The sequence below is a fragment of the Lucilia cuprina genome, chromosome 3 (genome assembly GCF_022045245.1).
Source record: "Lucilia cuprina isolate Lc7/37 chromosome 3, ASM2204524v1, whole genome shotgun sequence".
Classification (NCBI taxonomy): Eukaryota; Metazoa; Arthropoda; class Insecta; order Diptera; family Calliphoridae; genus Lucilia; species Lucilia cuprina.
In genome coordinates, this window is record NC_060951.1 from 47,900,411 (window position 1) to 47,918,015 (window position 17,605).

A 17,605-nucleotide genomic window follows, 5' to 3' on the forward strand; every position below is an offset into this window, starting at 1 on the left:
TAATATAAGCACAACGATTTAGTAAGAAACTCATTAAAATTTTAAAATAATTAATTGTTGGTTAGTTGTCAAAATTTTAAATCATTTTGGCAATCTAGAAATTTAATATTACACACAGTGGCTTAAAAACAAACAAAAGATTGAGAAAATTTCTAAATGTTTGAAAAATGTTTTAAATTAATTCTTATCCAGCAAAAGCTTGGTAACAACTTCTACTTAAACAATAACTAAACTTTCAAGATGAGATAAAATGCCACTGTATAAAAAATATTATAAAATTGTATCCACAAAATTTAATAGTGCAAAAAGTTTATCTATAAACAGCCCATAGTGCCCGCCATATAACTTTGACATATTTTTGTTTATATTTCATTTATTTAGGTTTAATTTCAAGGCATAATTATTTTAAGACAATTAAAACAAACCTGTTTAATTTATTCATAAGATAACGAAAGGATCCAAGCCAACAGCGGCAATAGAAGTAAAATCAATAAATAAACAACGTTAATACCTCGCAAAAAACCCACCCTTCTAACTAACTCATACCTTCAGCTACAGAAAATCGAAAATAAAATACAGCCAAAATAAATGTAATGAAATGATACAAGATTTTTATAAAAGTTCTTTCTTTTGGTCAAAAGAAAAGTTTTACTAAAATTAAAATAAATAATTCCACAAGCATTTTATGATAATTACATGAAAATTAAAATATGTTACGCTTCGTTCAAGGAGTAAAAGAAGAAAATTCTCACCACAGCAGCAACGAAGAAATAGTTAATGCTATCGCGGCTTTAGTAGCAGAAAAGTCAAAAACATTTATAACAATGACTTTTCATTAGGAACAACAAAAAAAAAAATACCGAAATATAAAATGAAAGCAAACTGGCAGTTATAAAATCTTCATAGAAAAGCCCCTTAGGTAATGATAGTCGAAGAGAAACTGTGGTATAGGGGATGCTAGAGCTACTTTGTAAGTATTTTTTATATTATAAGGTAAGAAGTTCCAGAACATAAAGTTAAGTTGTACAGTAAATCTCTGCCGTAGCATAGAGTTTTTGTATTTAGAAATGAGGTTAAAGTAAAAAAAGGATTATATATGATGCACAAAATGAAAAAAGAAGAACCAAAAATAATAAGCTTTTTAGAAAACTCAAAAATCTTTTAGAGTTGTAGAGAGAAATTTATAGTTGTAAATTAACCAATAAGCATTTTAGAGAACAACCTTAGGATGTTTTTTTTACGTAAGGAGCGAGAATTTTTAAATACCGACTGCGTTAAATATTAGGTGAGTATACGATCTATTTTAGACCCAATTACACAATGTCTAGTGAATATTTCTAAACAAAATCTAAACGATTTAGTATTAGAGATAAAAAGTATCGAAATCCACTTCAAAAGTGGTGATAAATGTAATGAATTTTTTACTATCTGTGGAAATTATTTTGATGTGACTTCCAAAGAAGCAAAAAAATCTTTTTTTGTTTTTTAATTTGAAACTATATTTTTTTATTATGGATTACTTTCTGAGAATGACTTTGGAATAAAATAAAAAGAACCTCCATCCTATAACAAGCCTATGTTAAAATCATCACTTTTTCAGTACTTAATTAATGTACATATATATGTACATTAAATCCGAAGGAATACACCTAGGCCTCTATCGGGTCTGTTGTGCGCTCCTTAACCAGCGCCTCAGGTGGGAATCGAACCCACCACCTCCGGTCTACCAGACTAGAACACTAACCTCTAACCTACGGGAGTCCAGGTCAGTACTTACATGGATATTTTTTTGAGCGATTTTACTAGATGTACTAGATTTTATTTAATTCTAGTACAAAATACTTGATTAAATGACATAACAATTCTAAAATTTCTCTATTGTAATTCTTATTAATTATTGTTAGGTCAAACTGATTACATAAAGTATTTATTTTTAAAATTTTTTGTTTGTAAAAGCTCGTATGCTTTCTTTAATTGAGTAGAAAATAATATTGATTTAAGTATTATCAAGATCAAATAAATACCAAAATGGTGATATTTAAAAAATTTTTTTAAATATTTTTCTTAAATTGAGTCCGGTTCTTTTCGGAGATTATAATATAATATCATTTCTAAACAAATTGGTTTAAAATACCAACTGCTTATTGCAAATATACATATTACTAACTAAATAGGAATTATAAGTTAGAAAGCGCTAAGGGGTTGTGCTTCTTAGATTTGTAGCATCCAGTAGAGTTGGTCAAATCAGGAACTTTATATATTCTGGTAAAACATTCCTATTTATTCTTTGTAGGGTTAAATAAACCCATTTATTTACCAATAACAATAACCATTTGCTTATGTCAAAAAATTTCTTATAGTTTAAAGAAATTTTGACTTTAATGGGAGCTAGGCATCATCACCATATGGAACAATATTGTTACTGAAGAAGAATTAGGAAAAACATCGAATACTACACGCCGGTGTACTCCTGTTCAATTTTTTCCTATTTAACCGACAGTAAAACTGGAATCTGTAGAATTTAAATAAAAAATGTTTGTTGGGAAAAACATCAGTCCATTCACTTAGCCTTAGTCTGTTATACAGACTGACATTCAGACACATACAATCACAACACTATAGTACATTTCGTAATGAAATATAAAATCTCTCATTGTAGTCGAGAGAGTTGTAAATCGTTTTACGCCTTTATAATCAAAAACAGCAACAACAACAACAACAGCATTAAAGTAACAAAGACAAATGCATAACGGGAAGAATAAGAAAATTAGAAAAACAAAAGCAAAATTGTTAAAGGACTTAGGAAGGACTCCAAAAAAAAACAGATATATGAAAACTCCTTTGGCTAACTAGGGAATTGAAAAGTGAAACAAAACAAAGAAGGAGGAAAAGGAGCAAAATGTCAAAAAAAAAACAACAGCAAGTAAAGACAAACTCAAAGGTATCATTAGCAGTTGAAGTAATGAAAAATAAAATCCAAAATAGCACAACAACACAAAACATTGCGGTGGAATTAAAATAAAATAAAAAAGATTTAAATAGACTTTATGGTGGTATATACCACCACTACTACCAGTATTTTTAGCTGTAGATAGAAATTCCGACATTAAGAACATTTTACACATTCTTCTTTTTTTTCTGTTGCCATTTTGATTATTTCAATTCTAAACAGGATGAAAACGACGGACAATATAGCAACTTATTTAACTCACTCAAATGCAAACAACGCATTATGAAAGGTGTAACTTTAGCTGTATGAAATGGAACGAGGTGGAAGGGACTTATGAGAGATTATGTTGGCAAATGTTTAAGGGATTTTATTAGAATAACACCAACGCCAGAACGACAATAACTACCAACAAAAGTATGTAATAACTTTTCAACAAGGTAAGCATTACATTACATCAAATAAGAAGAATTATATGGTGCAAATCGTTAGACGGACTGATTTATGTGCATCCTTTTTATTTTATTTATATTTTTTCTTGCCTCATTTCGTTTATGTTATTTTAATGTAGAAAATTGTTATTTTCAGAGGCGTTGCCGTAGGACACTTTTCTTGTGATTGTTGTTGGAACATTTTAATTAGTTTCATATAAAAGAGTGTAAAATTTAAAGCCTCATTAAGCAGTACAGTAGCTATAATAAAATGAGAATTTTTGCAAACCATTTGATATTTAAAGATTTTATTTGCTTTTTATTGCAATGAAAAGAATATGGTTGTAAAAGACAAATGAATCTCTGATTATTTAGTTACGTCACTAGATTTCAGTTCTATAGTTCTATATATAGAGTTTCCAAGTAGGGGCACATGGATGGGATTTGAAGTTTTGTTTGAAGGGTGTGTTGATGGAATCCGGCACAGGTGCAGAAGTTTATAGTCATATAGACTTCCGGATGAATATAGTGTTAGTGATCTTGAAACAATAAGAGCTATGGAACTGATAATAACAGACATGAGAAGGGGTTTGGAGATAACAGTTTATGTTTGTAGTCAGGCAGCACTTAAGGCCTTGAAATATTATGTAGTTCATTCCTAATTAGTAAATAGCTGTAAGGATGCTATAAGTTAGTTGAATACACAAACTGGCCAGATAAGTGTCAGGTCTGGACACTAATAATGCAGTTAGGTTGGTAAATACTCCTATATGCCACTACTACATACTACTAATATACTATAAATTCAGTAACTTCTAGAACCTATCCTAGCATAGTAGGTTAGTTTACAGAATATCCAAAAATTGATCGAGATTGATAACTATTCAGTGCGCAATAGGAGCACTTTTGGGTAATTGAGGCTGTAGGTTGTGTAAGGACGAAGAGGAGTTAGAGGCAGTAGAACCTATCTTGTGCTGTAACAGACTCTGAGATGGAAATGGCTAGAAAAAAATTCCATGGTAATTTAGCTATATGTAGTTTAAGCGACAATCTAAGTTTTGTCAAGCATTGGAACTCGTAGAATTCCCTTTTTGTCAATAATATACCTCAATTAGGATATGAATTCATTAATTTTACACTTATTTCTCTCAACAGACGGACAGACTTGGACATGGTTTTTTCTCATAGTTTACAGCTGATTACAAAAAATTTACTTGTTTTAATATTAAATTGTTTCAATATTCTATTTTAATTGAATTATATTTTTAAATAAACTAATTGATAGATTTTCCAATTACATTTCAATTTAAATTTTTTAACACTAAGTTATTTATTTGTGATTGTTTGCTAAAGTTTTATTTTTTTTTAAATTTTCATATTGTTTTGCAGCACATAACAAATACTTTTGTTTTAATAGTTTAACAAAAAAAAAAAAAAAAAAACTAAATATTTTTTATAAAAAACTATTGCTCGTGAAAATAATAAGGATTTTTTCTAAGCATATACAAACAGGACGAAAAACAAGTACATGTGTTGTATAATTGTTCTTTGAACCATGACAAATTGAAAATAAATAAAATAAAAATTATTTTTCTAAAAAACTTTTAGCTTGGACACATATTCATAAGCATTCATATATAAAATAAAAAATATATATTTTGGTATATAAATATTTTTGTTATAATTCTTATTTTCATTTTTTTGTTGAAATGGAAAATAAACTAAACGTTAAAAGTTAGTAAAATAAAAATATTAATACAAAGTTAAAGCGAAAACAATAGAAAATACACACAGCAACTTGCTCTCATTTACGTACATACATATATGCAAAATTATTTATATATACGAGGGCAAATGAAAAAGAATTTAAAAATGTTAATTCCACGAGCACTCCAAACAGTTAACAGTCTTCGCATATAATATGTATATTTTTTTACAATGAGATTGAAGAGATTGAATTTTCAAAATTACAAAAATTTTTATTTGTTCATAAAAAAACAATTCAACTAACATAATAGTTTTCTCTTCGCATGTAATTTGTATATATTTTTTTAAATATTATTAATTTTAAAAATTACAAAAATTTTATAACTTCAAAAAGCTGTTAATTTTCTTTTCGTATCAATTGGTTCAAATATTTAGATTTAAATTTTAAAAATATATCATGTAAAAATTGAACAATACGTTTTAGTTTACAAATGTTTATGTATGAGTTTGTAAACGTATCCCTGTGTGCGGATGTTAAAATGTGTGTTAGTATATGCGAGCGAACACTTCCTCATACACATGTAAACAACATATTGTGTTTTATTGTTCAATTGTACAAAATGACATGGCGTATAAAATGGTGTTGCTAACTTTATTTATTTACATTCACTCCTGTCACAGTCGAGCAGTGGTTTGATGAATTTAAATACAATTTTTGTTAATTTCAAATCAGGAACAATTAAAACAAAAGTTATTTACTGTATTAACAGACACAATTTTATAAGACAGACGGACAGATAGAAATTATTGTTATTCGGGGTTATCATAGAATGCAATCATTGGCAATTGATTTTAAAAATTACCAAAAATTACATTGGTTTCATGAAATTGTATGTTTTTGGCTTTCTGTTCGAATGTAAAGAGTTCATCTGAAATATATCGAAGTTATTAATAAGCGAATTTATTGTATTATAGAATAAAACTAATTTGATACAAATAATATTAACATTAAGATTTAAATTTATTTCTAAAAAAGTAATTCGAGATTTTTCTCCTTTTATAATGGTGTTAGATCAGTTTATGTATTTTTTTGTCAAAAGTTAATCTATGACGAACTATGAACCGATCGTTACAAAATTTGGCATTTTGCAGGCCTAGAAAAGTAAATTTTTCAAAAGAATTAAGCCGAGCTAAAGCCGAATCTGTGATTTAAGATATCGTGAAAAATAACGTCATTATATATAACGCATTTAATATAAAACATTATATGTGCCTTTATTATAAAAAATATTTTCTAAATTAACCAAAACTGAAATTTTTCCTTTATTTTACAAAAAACACTAATGCACTGAAATTTTCATTTTTTTCTTCTGATACTATTTTTAAAATTGCTGTAGTTAAAGTTAACAGACGGACAGAGATTGTCAAGTGGTATTACAAAGAGATTTCTATTCAATTAGAATATTCTCCGATAGGTGTTCATCCAATATTTTTCAGCGTTATAAATACTATTTACAAAGCAGAATATTCTTTGAACTATTGTACACCGTACATTGATACATCGTATATCAGAGATACAAGACGATGCAAAAAGATCGGTAGCGGCGGCGTAACCATTTTAGGTCGGCGGTGGCGGCTTATTATAGAAAATATCGGCGGCGTCTAAATTGTCGGCTAAGTTTAACCTTTTCTTCAGAAATTGACCTTATAATCGTTTATTGTATTGAAAAAGTCTGTTTTCTACAGAAAAATGAACATTTATAGTAGTTTTCACAATTTTAATATTAGCACAATACTGTGTGGGAACACTTTTCAATTTGCAATAATAATTTATAAAAGTGGTAACTCCGTTCAAATGGTGAATTTATTTTCCGAAATACATGTGCGATTCCAATCTTTAACAGCGGCTACGTTTAAGCCGGCTAAGCTTTTGAGCCGAAAAAAGACGGCGGCAGCGAGGCTTGAAAAATATTACCAGCGGCTAGCCGCCGCCAATTTGAGCCGTTTCGGCTTGTATCTCTGTCGTATATATTGAGGTTTCAAGGACACGATATCTTAAATATCCAATGTGATGGAGAAAATCTTAACAACATACATATAAGTATTTTTTATATAACATGTTAATAAAATCATATTTTGTAAACAAATAAAATTATATTCGTTATATCTTTAACAGACTGTGTGACAACTTAGAGATTAATAAAATTTATTCATATGAGTAAACAATCTGCTATTTTTATAATAAAATATTTTAAAAGTATGAACAGTGGACTTCAAGAAAAAGAAAAACTATATTTCTTAATTTTAAGAAAATAGGTAATTTGTCAGACTTATAGAATAATGTTTTAACTTTATATGATTATTTTCATCGAAAAATATCCATTTAGAATGATTCAGCAATATTTTAATTTGGAATAAAACTTTTAATGGGGTTAAATAATGTAAACCATTTACATTAACTACCACTAGATTTTTAGTATTAAACAATGTTTGGAATTTTGGTTCTAACAGGAATAGGTCAATTATTAATTTGATTTTGCAAATAGAAATATTAGCCTAAACAAGGTCTTGTGAGGTTGCTCAAATTTTAATTCAATTACTGCATTGAAGTCCCCATTTTTTGCACTATATTTATCGGAGACATATTTCAAATATTTTTTAAAAGAGTTTTCATTTGTGTTAAAACCCACTGTCAAATATTATAAAAAAATCAGAAATTTATTACTTAAAAAATTGTTTTTTATTCTACAATATTTTTGTTTGTTATAAATTTATTTTTTTTCATTTTCCAACTCATGTCCTTTTATTCCGTAACGTATTTATATTTGTTATTTGGCATAACACCAAATATTTTTCACATTTTTTTGGTCATTTATTTTTGCCTTTTTTAATTTAGGGCGAGAAAAAAAAACACAATAAAAAACCTAAAAAATAAGTTATAAGCCCGCAAACATAAGGTTTGTTTAATTCATTTTTTTTGTTGGATTTTCTATTTTTGCTTATAGGACTAGTATAAGGACATCATTGATTAAATTGGAAAAATAGCAACAAAAACAAAAATGATTCCGTAATAGTTTTGTTTTTAGTTAAAATTTATTTAGTTAGTTCTACGCCTAAAGTGATTAATTTTTTTTTTGTGTTTGTGTAAAAAATAAAATGTATAAAAAATGAAAGAAATATGTTGTTGTGGTATCGTCACGTACCATGGACATACATGTCGGCATAAAAAGATTTTAATTGATAAAAATAACCAGGGGCTGTGTAGTGAATTTAGTGCAACAATATGTAAAAATACTATATGAATTTTACATAATAAATGTAGTGAAAAGTATTCCAATATTTTTTAAATTATGCTGCTGGGATTCAAAAGTCCTAGATAACAACAATTCAATCTGTTATACATAATCAAAAGAACATGTGTTTAATTAAAGTATTTTTTTTTTTGTTAGATTTGTTGTAAATATAATATTACACCGTGTAACAGTCATTTTTACATATGAAAAAGTCTATGTATACAGTAAACTGTGGACTATTAGTACTAACTGTGTGCTCATATAAAAGGTTCTTAAAGTTTAAAGAAATTTTGATTTCAAAATATCAAAAAAATAGGTATTAATATTAAATAAAGCTGAGAACCTATAATTCAAAATAATACTATTTATCAGTAGTAATAAGGAAATGAAGTAGGTTAAAATGGTTGTTTCAAATAAGAGACTTTTTTAAACTTAAATTCTTTTTAAATTTTTTGTCGAATATTACCATCTTACAACTCATAAACGTAAATATTTATAAATATACGGTTAAAATTGTAAGTCCTATAATAAGGACATTATAAAAATCAAAATTGTTAGTGGGTGTTATATACGCATATATAAATTAGCAGACACCTGAGGCTTTGTCAGATATGTATTTCTTATAAAGACAACAGTATAATGAAAATTCTTTATAATACATTTATTGAATATATTGAGAAAAAGAGAATTTGCATTTTAGGGATTATAGTTATAAATATAATGAACATTTTTCTATTTTCATTCAATAAATTTTTAATTTTAAAATTAATTTAAATAAAATTTAATACAAAACAAGTAGGAAAGTATAGTCGGACATGGCCGACCATACAATACCCTACACCATGAGTATATTTTTAAAATTTGTATATTTCATAAAGAAACCTATGTTGAATTTCACCTTAATTCCAAAGTATTTATGCAATTTATTGATAAAAATCAAAATTTTATAAATGAGGCTTTATATAGAATATAGAATGGACCGACCCTCATTAATTTTGGGAAAAGGGTATAATTTTAAATAACAGTTTGTTTTGTTGAGTTTCAATGCAATACAAATGGTTACAAGTCAATTTTAGACGTTAAAGACATTTTTAAAGGGGGGTTTTGTATGGGGGCTAGGGTCACATAAGGGCCGATCATTACGAAAATCTGCAGTGTCATTTATACTTATATAAAACTTATTTGTGTCAATTTTTAGAGAGATAATAGTATATTTGACGTAATTATGGCATAAAAATCCCAAATCGGGAGGAAATAATGGTCCGATTTCAACTATTTTCAATAGGCTTCGTCCTGTGCCAAAAAATATGCTTGGTCAAAATCAAATTATCTTGAAAATTGCGGCCTTTACCTTGCGCACGAGATTTACATGGACAGCCAGACGGACGGACATGTCTTATTCGACTCAAAAATGATTCTAATCGATCGGTATACTTTAAGGAGGGTATTGGACCAATATTTTTGTGTGTTACAAACATCAGCAAAAACGTATAATACCCTCCCCACTATAGTGGTGTATAAAAATGTAATACAATAAAAATAAATAATCCGGTAACCTTCCTAAACATAATTCCTTATAAATAATATTTAGATTAAATTCTTCTGCCTTCTTCATAAACATTTATTAAAGTTTTATAGAACGAATGTTTTATTAATATTTGATATGTAAACCTTGAGATAAAATTTTATGAATTAACATTGTATGTTAAATCAAATTGATTTTCAAACTAATTAAATTTTAAATCACTAAAACATATTTACTGTCCGAAAATTTCATTTAAATTTAATAATAAGTTTTTCTCATATTTTTACACTGACAAAAGCTAAAAGTTAAGGATTAAAATAAATTATATAATATGTACTCTTGTCTCACAAAAATATTGTGAACGCTCACTACAGACACTAGTACAGCAATGAAGTGAGACAAGAAATAAGTTTTGTACGACTTAAGGTCTGTCCAGTAAAATTAGTCAGACTAGACTATAGAATAGACTATAAACTAGACTATATACTAGACTATAAACTAGACTAGACTATAAACTTGACTAGACTATAAACTAGACTAGACTAGATTATAGACTATAGACTAGACTATAGACTAGACTATAGACTAGACTATAGACTAGACTATAGACTAGACTATAGACTAGACTATAGACTAGACTATAGACTAGACTATAGACTAGACTATAGACTAGACTATAGACTAGACTATAGACTAGACTATAGACTAGACTATAGACTAGACTATAGACTAGACTATAGACTAGACTATAGACTAGACTATAGACTAGACTATAGACTAGACTATAGACTAGACTATAGACTAGACTATAGACTAGACTATAGACTAGACTATAGAGACTAGACTATAGACTAGACTATAGACTAGACTATAGACTAGACTATAGACTAGACTATAGACTAGACTATAGACTAGACTATAGACTAGACTATAGACTAGACTATAGACTAGACTATAGACTAGACTATAGACTAGACTATAGACTAGACTATAGACTAGACTATAGACTAGACTATAGACTAGACTATAGACTAGACTATAGACTAGACTATAGACTAGACTATAGACTAGACTAGACTAGACTATAGACTAGACTATAGACTAGACTATAGACTAGACTATAGACTAGACTATAGACTAGACTATAGACTAGACTATAGACTAGACTATAGACTAGACTATAGACTAGACTATAGACTAGACTATAGACTAGACTATAGACTAGACTATAGACTAGACTATAGACTAGACTATAGACTAGACTATAGACTAGACTATAGACTAGACTATAGACTAGACTATAGACTAGACTATAGACTAGACTATAGACTAGACTATAGACTAGACTATAGACTACTATAGACTATAGACTATAGACTAGACTATAGACTAGACTATAGACTAGACTATAGACTAGACTATAGACTAGACTATAGACTAACTAGACTATAGACTAGACTATAGACTAGACTATAGACTAACTAGACTATAGACTAGACTATAGACTAGACTATAGACTAGACTATAGACTAGAACACTAGACTAGACTAGACTATAGACTAGACTATAGACTAGACTATAGACTAGACTATAGACTAGACTATAGACTAGACTATAGACTAGACTATAGACTAGACTATAGACTAGACTATAGACTAGACTATAGACTAGACTATAGACTAGACTATAGACTAGACTATAGACTAGACTATAGACTAGACTATAGACTAGACTATAGACTAGACTATAGACTAGACTATAGACTAGACTATAGACTAGACTATAGACTAGACTATAGACTAGACTATAGACTAGACTATAGACTAGACTATAGACTAGACTATAGACTAGACTATAGACTAGACTATAGACTAGACTATAGACTAGACTATAGACTAGACTATAGACTAGACTATAGACTAGACTATAGACTAGACTATAGACTAGACTATAGACTAGACTATAGACTAGACTATAGACTAGACTATAGACTAGACTATAGACTAGACTATAGACTAGACTATAGACTAGACTATAGACTAGACTATAGACTAGACTATAGACTAGACTATAGACTAGACTATAGACTAGACTATAGACTAGACTATAGACTAGACTATAGACTAGACTATAGACTAGACTATATAGACTAGACTATAGACTAGACTATAGACTAGACTATAGACTAGACTATAGACTAGACTATAGACTAGACTATAGACTAGACTATAGACTAGACTATAGACTAGACTATAGACTAGACTATAGACTAGACTATAGACTAGACTATAGACTAGACTATAGACTAGACTATAGACTAGACTATAGACTAGACTATAGACTAGACTATAGACTAGACTATAGACTAGACTATAGACTAGACTATAGACTAGACTATAGACTAGACTATAGACTAGACTATAGACTAGACTATAGACTAGACTATAGACTAGACTATAGACTAGACTATAGACTAGACTATAGACTAGACTATAGAGACTAGACTATAGACTAGACTATAGACTAGACTATAGACTAGACTATAGACTAGACTATAGACTAGACTATAGACTAGACTATAGACTAGACTATAGACTAGACTATAGACTAGACTATAGACTAGACTATAGACTAGACTATAGACTAGACTATAGACTAGACTATAGACTAGACTATAGACTAGACTATAGACTAGACTATAGACTAGACTATAGACTAGACTATAGACTAGACTATAGACTAGACTATAGACTAGACTATAGACTAGACTATAGACTAGACTATAGACTAGACTATAGACTAGACTATAGACTAGACTATAGACTAGACTATAGACACTAGACTATAGACTAGACTATAGACTAGACTATAGACTAGACTATAGACTAGACTATAGACTAGACTATAGACTAAACTATAGACTAAACTATAGACTAGACTATAGTTTAGACTATAGACTAGACTATAGACTAGACTATAGACTAGACTATAGACTAGACTATATACTATACTATAGACTAGACTATAGACTAGACTATGAACTAGACTATATAATAGGCTGAAGATTCATAAATAACACTCCATATACGAAAAAAATTGACTATATGGAAACCTAAAAATGCTCAGGTTTCTAAATAAAGCTCTATTTGTAAAAATATTGAAAATCTCTGATCACTCAACAATTAATTTTTTCATATCAAATTAAAAATTTATCATCAACAAAATTTTTAATAGAAAATCGACTTGTTTAGGAAACACCAAAAATCGACTGTAGGTCCATGAATAACGGTCCAATTGAGATAATCTATATTATTTGCAGCAAACAAATTACACAACTTATCAAAATCACAAGAAATATCAGATTTTATTTTTGGGAATCCCAAACTATGCCGGTTACAAGAAGCTAGTTTAATATATACATTGAGTAATTCCAGATAAACTAAACACTTACGACATCAATTCTAATTTATTTTTTTACATATTTTATATTAAATTCATTTACTTTTACATTTTACTTATAGAAAACCAATATCTACATTAAGTAGGGAACTTTCTTTTGAATTTAAAAGTGACAAATTACACTTTAAATTTACTCTTATTAAATTCAGTTGAAATTTTTATTAACAAGAATTGAGCTTTTGCATGTTATAACTCTAAAACTTTGAACCCCCTAATATACATTTTTATATTACTGTTATTTTAGTAGTAATTCCTATTTAATCCTCAGCTATGTATAAACTGTCTGTTAACAAGTTATTTATACATTCATTTATATTTAAATAAAATGCATGTATGTTTTGTAGGTGGTTGGCATTCATTTTACATTTTTTTATTCTTCTCAAATTCAAAATAGAAAAAGCATTTATATTGAAATTTCTAAGGTGATTTGCATGTGAAAATGTAAATGAAATATTTCCTGCTATATACACATGTAACACATGAATTTAAATTGAAAAAGAAAAGGTTAGCAAATGTAAAATGTAAGAAATAAAAATCTAATAAGAATTAAAAAAAATTTAAATAAATTATTTTTTTTAAATATATAAGGAAATCTTTTTTGGATCTTTTAAACTTAGACAAGTCAAGACAAATAGGAAATTGATTTACAAATATTGTATGTATTTTATGGAAATATCTTAAATTAATATTTTTTAATATAATTCATGATATAAAACTTGATGTTAAAAAAATTAAACGGCTTGCCATAAGTAAGTCATATAAGTTTAAATAAATAAATTGTTTTTAGCATGAAATTTAGTTACTTTAGATAATTTTTGGTATTTTGAAAAATCTAAACATTACTTTTCTAAAATTTAATTTGGTTTGGTTTAAAAAAATATGTAGAATGACCATAAAAACCGTTAGACTTATTGAAAATGTATGAAAAAGGTTTATACGATTTTATTCGAAAAATTCCAAATTTATAGTTTTACATTTATATATCTCAAATAAAAGAAATCCGCTTATTTTGGTTTTTGTTTAAAATTTTCCTTAAAAAATATTTTACTGCATTTATTTGTAATTTTTACAATACCTTTGTTTCCCATTAAAGTATGTAAGGTATGTATGTATATGCGTTACGTTTTTTAAATATTGCACCCTATCAAAGGTTAAAATAAGATAAATACTTCGTGTCTGCCGAAATATAGAATCTGGGGACCAATACGTACCTAAAAGAGGCCATTACAGTAACACCTACTATGTTGTGAATAGATTGCAATTCGCGGTATGGAGAAAAATTCTCTCCTCGAAATAGGTTGACATTGTGAAGAAAACTTAAAGATCTTAGAGCATAGAGGTGCTCTTGTGCAATATCTACTTTAAATTTGAATATAGCGTGTTTTGTGTGTCATCACATAATTCTTTTAAAAATTTTGTTGTTTGCTACATGCTTCCTTTTTAACTACTTTCTTTAAACTTTTGCTGTCCTTATGTGCTTGTAGAGTTGGTCGGTTGGTAGTTTTCGTAGGTGATTCCATATAAATATGGTATTCATAAATGTTTTGTTTGTATGTGTGTTTTTGTTTTTTAAAGAAAAACAAAAGGGAAACGGATGTCTGCTATAAACGGATGTAAAGTGCTTCACCTTTTATGTTTTTTGAGTTTTATGTAATGGGCATAATTTTTTTAAGGGCGTTGTTAAATAAAATTTTTATACTGGAAAATTTTATTTTAAAACATTATAGGAATAAAAGAAAAAATATAAAACTTAAAGAATGCTGTTGGTCATTAATGCCTTTATAAATGAACAAATTTTAAAGACTGGGATCTATGTTCATAAGAGTCTAGAAACCAACAATTAGTAATACACTTTAAGTTTATAATAGAAATACCTTCACAGAAAACTAATATTGAAAAGTAAGAAGTTAAAATGCTAAAATTTACTTTTGTCATTTTAAGTTTATTTATTTACTTTAACACGGAGATGACATTGGGTGCATGTGCTTACAATTCTCGCTTGCAAGTAGAAAGCTAGGTAAGCACTTACTACAAGTAAGGAGTTAAGTTAGTAGTTAAATTTCTGAGAAAAAAACTTGGCTAGAAGCCAGGCAAAATTGTACACTACAATGCAATTTTAAAATATATTTTCATATTGAAATAATAATTTAAAAAATTTACTTTTAACTCAAATTGTAAAGAATTAACGATTTAAAATCTTTACTCAACTTTGGAACAGAATATTGTCATGAATCCTAAAAGAGATTATAACAAGACAACATAAAACGAAGAGAGTTCCTTTAAGGATTATTTTTTATCTAATCACTTTTCCATACTATGAAATAGTTCTTGGACTAGTGCAAAGACCATTCTATAGATTAGTTAAAAGATTCATGACTATGCTAATGTCTAATCTATTGACTAGACTTTTGTTTAATTTATAGACTACTCTATCCTCTAGCCCATAGAGAAAAAATAAACTGTATATTTCCTAGTCTAATAACCAGTCTATTGATTTAATCGTCTTAATTGTTGGGTAGTCTAATAAACACTATTTAGTTTTAAAGTAAAGCAAAGAAAAAACAAAAATATAATTTGATTTATAAACCTTATTCGTATAAGGAACCTGATGTCATAACATTCCCCAAAATGTTTGTGACATCAGGTTTTTAAACACAGAAATATTTATTACGGACTGTTTAATAAAAGGGGATTTACCTTACTTTAATCAGATCAGAGACTGACTTTGCATAATACAACTATATAAAAATTCTCTTTGTATCACGAGATGCAAATCCACAAAGAGGTTAAAAACTTCGCCCTAGAAAACTTTTGTAGAAATACAGGAAAGGTGTTTCAAATATGTCCGACTTTAAACGTCAGTGAACCGAAAAATATGTAGATAAATTTATAAACACCAAGTAATAGTTTATAGGTAATTAAGGAATTATAAAACACGATCTTATCCAAAAGTATAAAAAAGAATTCATAGACTTCTTGTAAAATTCTGATTATTTTTTCCTTTAAAATATATCCAAAACATTTCAAATAATAATTTTATTAGAGAAATTATAATTTAAGCATTAATGTTTATTTGATTAAAAACTCTCTTACCTTTTGTAACAATGTTGTTAACAACAAAGTTTAAATTTCTGATGCTTGTAATTAAACTATGCTTTCTCCTTTGTTAATATCACAAAAACAACAATGCATAGTAATAAAACTCTCTCTCTCTCCCTAAATGAATAAATTCTCTTCAACAAGCTTTGTTTTGATTTTTTCTTGTTTTTGTTTTACATTGCATTTTTTTTTTTTGCCAGCATGAAAACAGCAACAACAACGCATAAAAATTAATGCGTAATTAAAAGCAAAAGAAGCAAAAACGACACGAGGTTTTAGAAATTGTATATAAATTAAGAAAACATTACAAAGATTTAATAATATCAGATTATATATATATATTTCCTATATGATTTATTAATTACAGATATTTACATTTTTGCTTTATTTCACTTAAAAAACTATAAGGTGGCTGGCATTTTTTTATAGTTTTATTTTTTAATTTTTACTTCTTTTTTATATCACAACACTTTATATAACGATAAATTAATTTGCACTAACTTAAAATAAAGCATTTATTTTAATTATATTTATTTCACTACACTATAAATCACTTTTCCAAATACTTCAAAGACAACGACGCGAACCGTGTTAAAAATTTTATCAAACTAAATGTTTAGTTTTTTTCTCCTTATTTTGTCATTCTTGTTGTAATGACATCTGTATGTGAGAATAATAATTTATGGTTGCCATTAGTAGCAATCATTTGTGGTTGCCAGATCATAGATGATCTGGTAGGATATTTTAATATAAGTTTTGTAAGTAAAACAGGTATAAATGTATATATAGTAGGACATTGCCAACCATATAAAACTCCAAACCAGTAAGCATGTTAAAAATGTGGTTTATTTTTTAAATTATAAAGCATTTAATTTGTTTTTTACCTTAATTTCCAGAATATTTTTACTTATTCTTGACAAAAAAAGATTTTCTACAAGAGAGATAGGATTTAAAGCTTATCCTTATAAATTTTGGTAGAGGATTTTATGTATACATCAGCATTATTAATATAAGTGAATTTTGACCTTTGTAAAGTGGAGTTTGTATGGGTGCTAGGGTCAAATAAGGCCCTAAGTGTCATTTAGACTTTAGTAACGCTAAGACCTATTCGGGGGGTACGTTTGAATGGGGGCTAGGCGAAATA